Genomic DNA, 12,094 nt, shown 5'->3' on the forward strand with positions numbered 1-12,094 from the left:
GCCTGGTAACACTCACTTATCCTGGTCTTATTTTAGTTTTTTTTTTTTTTTTTTAACCACAATTTAAATAAAGTTAGGTATTAAAAAAAATAAAAAAAATACTATTTACTTATACATACACCAAAATGATGCAGGTGTAAGTAATTTCTGAGATAATTTATTAAACTGAAGAGATTTCTGTCACTAAACTTTTGCACATCTAGCTTGGAAAATGAAAGGTCTCACTGTAAATGAAAAAGTGTTCAGAGGGGTAAATATTTGTAGATTAAATATTTACAGATGTTGCCAAAATCATCCCAGTGCGCTGGAAGTTGGGCTTCCAGGTGCATTTCCAAAATGCTCTGTAAATGCAGTGAGCATCTCCTCTCTCATTAGCTAACCTAAACCAAACTCATCTTTTATTCATTTCATATTAAACCTATGTTAAACAGATGTTTTAAATTGCTTTTTCCACTGTCCTTACCTCACCCTGGGGAGGTGTGTTAATGTCGCTGCGAACTAATTATCATGTGCAGCATGAAACCATGTTGCAGATCACTGACTCATCACAGTTTCAGTGTTCAGTGAAAGAGGTTCCTACTGATTCAGGTCACTCTGTGCTTGTGACTCACTGCTGCTGAACTAGAGACAAATTTAAGACAAACTGTATAAAGTGAGCTGAGGTTGCAGCGACGAGCCATCAGCATTACTGCCCTCTGGTGGCTGACATGAGCCTAACACCTCTGTCTGCTCAGAGGCCCATGGAGTCGGTCTTCTTTACGGAGTTGTTGTCTACGGCATAGATTTAGGATTTACTCTAACTCTCTTTGACATGTCTTTGTTTCCACTCATACTGGTTTACTCTGAACAGCATATGAGGACTATGTGGACTCTTTAATAGAGAGAGCTGAAGGACTTTTTTTGCAAAGAGATCTGACAGATGGATAGCTCACAAACAGGATTTTGTGGTATATCTAGCAAAGCAATTTCCCTTCCCTTTAGCCAGAGTACAGTTAATTTTTCATAGCCGGGGCTGCTGCTGGTGGTTGCAGAGTGAATTTAACATCCATTTGCCAACAATATCCAGGGCCTGTCACTTTGGAGCAGGAGCTTTATTTCATGCACTGATACATGCTGCCATCTCCTCTAACTGACACACTCGCAGTGATCCCTCGCAGAGCCGGGGAACAGAATGGCTACCTATTAAATGTACATGGGCCTGCCTCTCCAAATAGAAAATGCTGAGATGTGAAAAGTTGAGCCACAGCTACAGTAATTGAATGCCTTTGCGCATATGAATGCAATTTTGCAGTCGAAAGTGGCATAAAGAGATTGGGATGATAAGGTTTGATTTGCATGTAAATTGTTTTCTTTTTTTTGCCTTCTTTTGAATGCTTAAGCTTCGTCTAGATTGGAACACCTCACAATGTGTGTGTGTGTGTGTGTGTGTGTGAGAGAGTGTGTGTGTGTGTGTGTGTGTGTGATTTGATGAAAAACTGTTGGCTTAAAAAAAAGTGTCTTGTTGCTGTTGATTGCAAGTGCATCTCTACCATTTGTATTTATTTGTTGCTGAGATAGCTGGTTTAAACACAATCATGGTTTTATGGAATGCTTTACACCAGTGTAGCTGATTTGTACTTCAACATTTACACTGCAGCATAAAAGTCATACGTTACCTTCATTATAAACAATTTCGTTGTTTAGTTTGAATGACAGATTTCTACAAATGCAACTTAATGCAAAGCTGCAATATGCTCGCTCTGCTCCTACACCATACAAACTCCTGTAATTAATTATGAGGACAAGTGGCTTCCTCCAGCATGCCAGCGTGGCCTCCTCTTGCGACTGGGAATGGGACATTCTGGACATAAGGGCCAGTCGTATCATGGCTCTCCAGCTGGCTGTGGATCTTCAGGCCCACTTGATTGACCCCGGTCCAGCTGAACAGACCGCGGCCCTGGATGTCACCCTCTTCCCTCACCCTGGTCCTCTGGCTCTTGCAAGGACCCAGACAGATTCTCTGATGGGTCATCAAACCAAACTGCCTGTATGGCTGGCTAGCACCAAGGTCATGAATGACAAATATCACAGTCCCACTGCTCTCTTCTCACTCCAACTCAGAGCTGCTCAGAGTGCTTGGGAGGATAAAGTGTGTAATGTTCAGTGCTGTTTGGTTCAGACATGAGTGCATAGTTAGCCTGGGTGTGTAGTTAATTCTGACACTGAGTGGTTTAGAATCAGTCTATTGGCATTGTTTGTTTTATGTGCTTTGCAGGAGTAATTAAGCAATGGTTGCTGAGTAAATGAATGCAGCAACAGCCCTGTCAATAAATCTGTTTCAAGATAACTTAATTTGGCTAAGCACTGTGTTACAGAATAGTGTGACACATATTATATCACTCGGTTTGAAACATTCTGATGATGAATTATTGAACATAAATCCATTATCTTGAACATATTTTATTTATGAATGCACCAAGACACTGGAGGACTTTAACACTGCAGTGTAATTATTGTTCCACATTGTGTCACCACTCTTCTCTCAGATGCAGCTGCCAGAGCAAACCGCAATGAATCAAAGATTTGCGACTTTTGATTGACATTTTGTGTGAGCACAAGGCCCAAAGCGACATTAGCCGAATTGCTTTATTTAATGCTTTTTCCCTCATTCTGTTTCTCTTTTAGCACGCCTTGTAAACACTGATGCAATAATGCATTCCATTATACAGAGGAGAGGAGATGAGTGTCTCTCGTGGCTCCTCTCCATCTCAATAATAGGTCAACAGCTGTATTTAAAAAATTAATCACATTCTTGGCAGTTGCAAAGGTTAGCCGCAACGCTCTGAGATGCAATATTGGAGGCTCAGATCAGCAGCAAATCTCGGCGGAGATGAGGAAGAGTTGCCTTTGATGAGTACAGCATGTAAATGATTTGTGTGTGTTTATAGGACACGGGGCTGGCCCTGCCTCACTCCAAGACAGCGGTGTCGGCACCACTCTGTGGCAGAGGCTGGCAACAGCAGATGGAAATAAGCAGGAGAGGGGAGGGCTGACCCCGCTACAGCACTTCACAGTTTGTACTCTCTTTGAGGAGAATGTTTGTCTTTTTCCTCTCACATCTCTGTCTCGCTGTTTTCAATTCTTTATTTCTTATAGTCTGGATCCCATGTTCTCATTTTTTTTGCTTTGTTTCTTGTATGTCGACTTATATAGAGTCTGATTTAAGTGTCATAGAAACTCTCTGTGATGCAATATTATCAGAGATTGCTCACTTTTTAAAACATTTTTTTTTTTTTTTACACCAAATCACTAATCTTCCCCCACATATCCCAGGACTGTGAGTTATGAGTTGTAGTTATCACAACTCAGGACAACTAAACAGCTTGTTTGTTAATCCTGTGTTTCCTGGTGGAGACATTATCAGACTGTGCGTGTGATCTTTTAAGAAATTCAAATATTGATGCCTTTCTCACATCAAAGACAAATTACTCTCAAAGATATCTTGAGGTATGAGGACACACAGATGAAATATGCATGTCTACCTTGGATTGCTTTTAGTAATTCTGAAATATTCAAAGTGGTATTTTTGGAGTGCCATGGCTCTTGCTTATTGTGCGCAGGCTGACACTTGGGGATGAATTTTTCAGCAGTGATCTGATTTGGCCGTCACAGTAAATGGATAGCCTTGATGAGTCAAAAACATCGCTACTTGGATTGTTGGATGAAAATGAAATACTGCATGATGAAAGTGAATGAAAGGAGTGTTGAAACGCTGTCGCCTGTCTGGTGCTCTTGACAGTTCTGAGACCTGTGCCGCAGATTAGCTATTATGTTGTTTGCACATGTCGGCTTCGGAAACTTCTGTACGTCTCCTAGTCGCTTTTAGCATATGAATGAGTAAACCCTGAGATAATTACTACTTTACACCACTGTTGATCCTTCACTGGGACAATTTATCTGAACATTTTGGCTCATAATCTTGGGGTCCCACCACAGCCATAGTTCATACATTAACACCAGTTTCTTATGCTAATGGTGGGTTTTTTCCCCCTTGGAGTGTAATTAGGAATGAAAAAACAATCAGAAGATAAGTAATCGTCCATTAAAAGAGAATGAGAATAGTGTTTCCAAAACAACAGAGGCCCTTTGGGAAATCAGATTCACTATCATTTCCTTTCACTCATTAAAAGAAGAAGACGGCCAGGCCTGGCAACATCCTGCCTCCTTCAGCTTTAAAGCTGCCTCGCCTCCTTTTGACATATTTCTTTGCCATGCAGTGTAAATTCAAAGTCTTTCACTGTCATAAATACCTCAGTTTTTGGAAGATGCTGCACAGTCAGCTGAGGCCTGGAGTGACTTGTCCCTCAGGGCTGTGCAAAACACCCAGGTAAAGCAGCTTTAATACGATTAGTGCACACAAACAGGCAAACAGACCGAATTTGATTTAATTTGATGTGTATCTTTATGCATGCCTACTTTACGTAAAACAGCAAATTTCAACAGCTGGACTTCATTTTTTTTCCTTTTGCTTTTTTCCTCGAAATTCAAACATCAGTCACATTTGAAGTTCCTCAAACAAATCCCCACAGTTACCTTACCAAACCCGCTTCCTGGAAGATAACTGGAATGCCATTAAAGCTCAATAGGTCATTCATTATTATGGTTTGACCCACCGTCACAAATTCCAGACAAAAGTGAATTTCCTATTCCCTGTCAATAACAAGCTCAATGTCACCTCTGAGGGTGAGGGAGCATGATTCAATAAAGTTTTCTTGTGCCTTTTTTTTTTTTTTTTTTTTGACCCCGTGTCACCTTGTTAGTAAGAGAGAGTTGAATTACAAGGTTTCTTTTTCCTCTTGCAAGTACCCCACAGACTTCCTTGAAACCCACTAGACTGATTATCCTTTATAAACCTCTGATAACAAGGCTTCACCAGAGGAAATATATCAGTTTTACTGCCACATAAACAAATAAAAATACAAAAGACGATTGATTTAGGTTGTTTATAAAGACAGTGAAGTGATTACTTTACCACACACTTAGATTTGTAGCCTTCAAAACTCAGTTTATGGCCTGTGCAACGCATTAAGTGAATGTTTGTGACACCTTATGATGTTTTTGTTGGGAGTAGTTGATAAAAGTAATGGAATTCTTAATGCATCACCAAAAATACACCCCTTTTCTGTATTCACAAAAAAATCAAAAGCATTTTCTTGAACTAGTTTGTCCAGTGTATAGAGTATGTTGCATGAAAACAGCTTTGTTGTGTGATGTGGCAGTGGAGGTGTGTTGATGCATGAGCCAGTATTCTGCCTGCGGAAGCTGTGCCTCCTCCTATTGCTTCTACCTGTGATCTGAGTCCTGTTGTAGGGCCATGTCCGCAGCCCATAGGCCCCCTGTGTTTTAAGTACCGGATAGCACGCACGCCTCCGCCGTCCATGTTTGCAGGATATTGAAAAAGACCTTTGTCAGGAAGCTGAGGCCCACTGGCCTTTGGGGAGCAGTGATCGTGCTGCTCCAGATCACCATATCACCTTTCCGTCTTCATCCTAATAAACAACAAAGTCAGAGGCCTGAATGGTCACACTCATGCAACAGGCACGTTTTCTTTAAAAAATTACACTTTAAAACAATTAGCAAAAGACGAGTAATCTCCTGGCCTCTCATTTTCCATCGGAGAGTATTTATTGCTGTATAAAATAAAATATAACACATGGCAGGTGGTAACTTATCTTCCTGAGTGCATTGTGTTTGCAGCATTGAAATGTGACTAGAAATGAATCAATGCACAAGGTAGCCCTGTTACCATTACTATGCAAACCAGATAGATGGCTTACATTTAATTTATATAATATTCCCCGAAGAATCATTTTTATTACTGGGGTTCTTGGTAAGAATATTTGGCCTATAAAGAAATTAACTTTGTCTCTTTGCTAAGTACACCAATGCATCAAGCCATTATCTCAGTGATAGATGAATCATATTCAATATTATGCAAGACAAATGTATTCATATTGCATATTTTTCTAATTTTTCCTGTCTGACCATCTGTGTGTGTTACATCTTACCAAGATTAATCTGCTGATCCTATTGGGATAGAGGGCAGGTGTTTTTTTCCCCCTAACACACAATAGTAAGTAGGAGCTGATATCAAAGCATAATCCACCACATTATATTTTAGATCTTTGTAATGTATCAGGGACAGTGATTTCCACAACTGGGCCATATTGAGACCTGATTTATTCTGTTTTTTTATTTCATGTGTGTTTGTTAGGAATAAGCAAAAATCATGCTATATGTAGAGAATTGTGAATAATAGTGGCATATGAAATAGTAATTTTGTCCTAGGATCAGTGTGCTAAATCATTTAAGCAGAATGACCCTTGACTGGATTAGAGGGAAGAGGGTGAACCAGGAGGATATTGGGACCTGTTTGGCTGGAGAGGCAAAGGGCAAAGGTCACCCTCCAACAAGGTCACTGTTGACCCAAAGTCCATCTATCCACAGTTACAAAGATCCGATGATTATTTCCCCAGGAAATTGTAGCATTTGATCTCACCTACACCTCTTTCTTTACTGAAGTGGCTCTGGGTTTGGTGTGATTGAAGGCAGATGATGATTTACACAGACAACACTCACCTAGCACGTTGTTCGGCCTGTTATAGCCACTGTCTTACACGTGCCCTCCTAAATTCACTAACGTAGAACACTTGTCTTTCCCAAGGTGTTAGACAGGATGAGTGGATGCACAGACAGATTGCAAACTAGTGTTAATGATCAGCCTGTCAGGCAGAATCTGTATTACTTAATCTCCTGGTCCTGCTGTACATGATCAAAGCAATGTAAATGCAATGGGGTATTGATTTCTACAGCATCTCTTGCACTTATATTACTCCTTTTACTGCTACTCACAGTTTCCATCCACATCTCTAATCCCAGAACTATTGTCATTAAAACAACCTGGAACAAGAAAGGATGGTCTTTTCTATGATTTAGTTAATGTTGAAAGCAGTTTTTTTGCTTTATGTAACGAAATACAAGCAATGATATCTCATTTGATGTGATTCTATACTCACTTTTTTTTTTTTTATTCTGTATGTCTCATTGTGGATATGAAACTTGTCAACTGAAGATCGGGGGATTAAAGAAGATACAGAGCTGTAACAGATGGTTTGCTATGATGTGTCCTAAATGCTAATCCTGTCAACATTTCACATAGCCAGCTGTGACTGATACAGCATGACATATTGTACAAGTTATACTCTCTGTGATGTTGGTGCTTTTTAAAACCCTGTCTTCACAAACGATAGGCTGTCCCCAAAAAACAGGACAGGAGCGTGAACTGTAATTGAAGCTGTTTTGATCAAGAAGTCTGTCTGAATTCGGTTAAAATCCTTGTTACTGCTCATAAAGAATGTTACTGGACAGCAATGAAATTCATTCTTGATATGTGAGCAGTCACAGTGAACTCTCTGTCACAATGAGACATGGTGATTAAGACAGCCAGTGGGAGATGAAAATGAATTCCTCCAGCTCTGAAGAGGTGTTGTATGGAATTGTCACAGGTCACCTTCCAGGCGTCTGCCGTTTGCAAAGTAATTCATCCAACATATTATCCCAGTAATGATAAATTTCAAGCCTTATGAATTGGGATGTTTCCTCACACAAGACTTTAAATGATATTTAGGTAAAAGGTAAAAGTAAAAGTATCATTTGCCTTTAAAAAAAAAAAAAAATCTCACACACTTCTGCTGCAGACTTGAGGTTGTATTTAATCTCAATAAGCAATTTGTGACACACAGAGACACACAGTGAAGTCCTGGTAGGTCTCTGTCTTTTAAATAATACAATACTAAAATAGTTGTCTAATTCAGTTTCCTTCATAATTTTGCATTTTCTTTCTTTAAATTTAACCAGTTAAAATGTGACTAAGACCAGACCGTAAAACCTGCAATGTTCGTTTTTTTTTTTATCTCTTGTGGGCAGCAGAAACAACTGACATATTACGACCTTTTAAATTGATGTGGTAAACTTGTCAGCAAACAATTTATTTACTCACCAAGCAGATATTGAGAAGTTATATGTTTCTAGCCACCTGGCTCTCCTTTTAGCTTTGGTTGGGTTTCCACTAACTCCTGAGGGAAATATCTAGCTAATTAGTTGCTAAACGGTCCACTATGTTCACGAGCTAGTAGCTAACTTGATCTGCCAACTTGTTTGGTGCTGGGCAGGTGCTGAGATGGAGCTTTTCCCCGGAAATGTCCCTGTCGAAAACATACCGGAGAGAAACACCGGCGGTACGGCAGACAGGCAGACAGGCAGACGTCTAGCGCATGCGCTTGTATTGTTGTTTTGGCCAACAGGGGGGGCTAGCTGCTAGCTATAGCAACTTCAGAAATTAAGCTAAAACCATCAAAATAGAGTCATCCAATCAGATTTTTGATAGCTGGGTCACTCATTGGTTAGGAGTTCATAACCTGGCAGTAAACTTACAAAAACAAACATACCTAAAAATCCCCCAGCCGGAAATTGAAAAAAAATAATGTTTTCATGTCGGAGGAAGTCAAGAAGAAGTTGCCTTGCAATGGACTTCACAAGACAATATTCACAACATGGAATGTTTGGCTGATAAACCGTTTTGATTCTTCTCATTGGTGGAGCCTCAGGAATATAAACAATGGAGGAACAGATGGACTGTTGGACTTAACAATCTTTTCTAAAGGTAGGGATTCTCCATATTTCATCTTCTTGGTGGTTTGTGATGCTGTTAAATCTGATTGAATTATAGTTTGCACTCATGAATTTTGTAAAGTGAACTGAACAGTTGAATTGCGGACTATCTATCCGAGCTAAGGATGTTTAACATGTTAAAGTTTAAAAGTTTGAACTTTAAGCATGTTGCTAGGCTGTTTTGCAAAAGCTTTACAGTAGTTGCCAGTGACTAGGTGGATTTTAAGAGGGCTTAGTCGTTTTCACTTCAGAAATCCGGTTTTGGGTAGTGTACAATAGAGTTTTAGGATTTTTTGTGCTAAAAAACACCCTCTTGCTGTGGCCAGAAATAATGAGCCTGAGAGTTGGGAGATAAAAGAGTTTGTCTCAATGAGACTCCTTCCAAAGTAATAATTATTGCCACTTAAATTTCCCATCCAGCGATTTAAAAACTAAAATGATATGCTATATGTAAATCCATGACAACTTACTTTATCCACTTTTAACATTTGTCAAGTTTTCACATGTGTAATCACTTTGAAGATATATTGCCTCTGAATAATAATTGATTTGCAACTTAAATTTGGTGGTCAAACCAAGCATATGTTGGAGCATCTACCCTGTCATTATGTACAGTGTGTCTTGTGGAATATAATCTTCATTATGTCAGTGATTTCCCTTCATATCAGCTTTTTCAGCAGAGCATTTAGTTTTGTCAAATACAGTAGTGTGCTGTGTGTCCAGAATGAACACATTGGGGGCGGGGCTGATTGTACAAGTGTGAAATATTATTAATTTTCAATTTTTGTATGGATGCAAAATACTATGGGGCTGGTGTATTGTCTCATATCTGCAAGTATTAAGCTTCTGATCAAAAGTAGGCTACTTTTTGTTTACCTTACAGTAGGCTGATCATGTTATTCATGAAAGTGTTTTGCTTTAGTAAGTTCAAACAAAACCAGCAAAGATTGTTGAAGACTAGTAAAAGCACCTACCATGTAACATTGCTGTTTATTGGTCCCATATGATTGTAGGCCTGAAATCTTTTTAGCGATGCTGTCTCCTTAACTTACAGCCAAATAGTGGCTGTGCTTGTGTGTGGATGGCACCCTTCAGTTTTCTAATTGATGACTACTGGGTGCAGTCCGACGGAAGCAGACTGCAGGCAAACACACGAGAGGAAACCACTGCCAAGACAGCTTTTCTATCAGATTGCTCTTTGAACTTCAGGCTTATGAGCTGCTGACAAACTCAGACTCTGCATGGTGGTGTACTGCAGAGCCCCTTGCCTTCCTTCCTCTGCTCAATCCCAGAGACCTTGTGGAATCTACAAAGTCAACATTAGAGTCTAAGGAAGGGAAATATCCTGCTGTTTTCCCCTCACAAATGTGTGCAATCTCTTGCGCTCTGTGATTCCAACGTAACTCTAAATGGAAACAGTGTTGTTTCTTTTCTTTCACGCCACCACCTAGCAGCAGAACAGTGTGTCAGACCACTTTCCCCTGGATAATTTCAGACATGAGAGGCCCGTTTCAGCCCTCCCTTTTGCCCCCCTTTGTCTGTGTGGCCTGGCCTTCATTAGGCTGACTTATTGGTTGCACATGGACTGTGTGTTATCCTCACGCAAAAGGTGCTGAGGAAATTGCTGAGTCTTCTGTCATAAGACAGGTCCTGAAGGCGATTTCCTTGGCTTGCTTTGCACGCGTGGCCTGGCGTCAGCCCGGTGGCAAGGGGAATAATGAGGCTTAGAGTGAGCAGGGCCTTAAGCCTGGCAGGTCCTCATGCCTCACTGAAAACTGATATCTACATTGGGCCGGACACAGAGCCCTGAGGGATCTCTGATGCAGTCCTAAGGGGGATTAGCTTTGCTACCCTTCACCTTGTATGCTTCCTTTCTTAATTCACTAAACTAATAGTGTGCTCACACATCAGAGAGGGAAAAAAATAAGATTAATAATCACAGAAAGTGGCTGCTGTAAAGATTAGATGTGTTGTGGCTACTTCATGTGATTAATAGGCCTGGTGATGGAATTCAGCATAGGCTTAATGGGCTCATGCAGCCCATCTGATATGCTATGTATGCACATGTAATCTATGTGTCTGCATGCAGGAATGCAGAATTTTGGTTTTCATCTTGAAATAATACATAAAAGAAAAAAAAGACGTGGGACAAAAGGTGAATACATATATTTATATATTTATATATATATATATATATATATATATATTGGAAGAAAATGTGATTCATGCATCATGACACAGAACTGATCTGAAAAATATTGCTGTGATGAACATAACAAGGTACAGATTTAAACAGACATACACACACATACTATTATTATGTGTTTATATGTCTTGCTATGTGTGTGCTCTTGTGCCCTGGGTGAAGATGAAAAGTTTTTTGGACTTGTAACCCCTCTTCCCCTGCCGGTAATCACCCCAGAGCCCTGTAATCCCTGGCGCATGCAGATGCCGCCGGGGGAATATTACTGTTCATAATATTAATCTGCTCTCAAATTCCTTTCTGTTACCAAGATGAGGGACCTCGTGCACCATGTTCTTTTGGGTATTAAGTGTGCTACAAGAGATTCATCGAGAGGTAGATTCTGACTCGTCAGGGATCAAGCCCAGCCTGAGGTCGTATCGCTGCTTTAAGGAACACCCGCAAGCACGCAAAACCCATCTCCATATTCTCATAAACAGCCTGACATGAAAGACGCTGTGCCTCAGCAGGGACTCAAATCCTCACCCAGCCCACATGAATCATGTCAGCCTGATCCAGAGGAGGGTTAAAGCCTCTTTAAGGTGCTCGGTCCCCGGCTGTGATACCTGACTTAGCAGCAGGTAAAACCCCCGTGCCACAGGGCTGAGGAGGGCTGCATTGTCTCCATCAGCTGATCAAAGGCACGACAGCTCGCCACCACCGTGCACTCCTAAAACCACAGGAACAGAAATGAATAGGAACCTGCCAGATGGATTTGAACCCCTTTCCCATTCAGCTGCTGTTCATCATCCTGTACCTGGAATTTGGCATTGTAATATTTGTTGTACATAGCTTAGCGCCAGGGTGGATTTGTGGCTTTTCAAAGGGACTCAGCATAACAGTGTAATCATACTAAGCCTATGGGAATTTATTATTAAACAAATGCAAGGCTAATGACTACAATTATTTTAATCACAGAGTAACTGTCTTTGAGGTGTGGAGACTTAGTACTTAGTTATTATGAGCTATTAGGCACTCTGATGACACTTTACCCAAATGACAATTTTCTCAGCTTCTCTCATTTTTATTCTGATGACGTACAGCACTGATATATATTTTATTTATTTATTTTTACAAGAAACCTGATGAGTTCAGGAGTTGAGAAACCAGTCTTGCAGATGAAAGCCTCACCCTGTCCTTAAC

The sequence above is a fragment of the Seriola dumerili genome, unplaced genomic scaffold (genome assembly GCF_002260705.1).
Source record: "Seriola dumerili isolate Sdu_G_001 unplaced genomic scaffold, Sdu_1.0 BDQW01000003.1, whole genome shotgun sequence".
NCBI classification, from domain to species: Eukaryota; Metazoa; Chordata; class Actinopteri; order Carangiformes; family Carangidae; genus Seriola; species Seriola dumerili.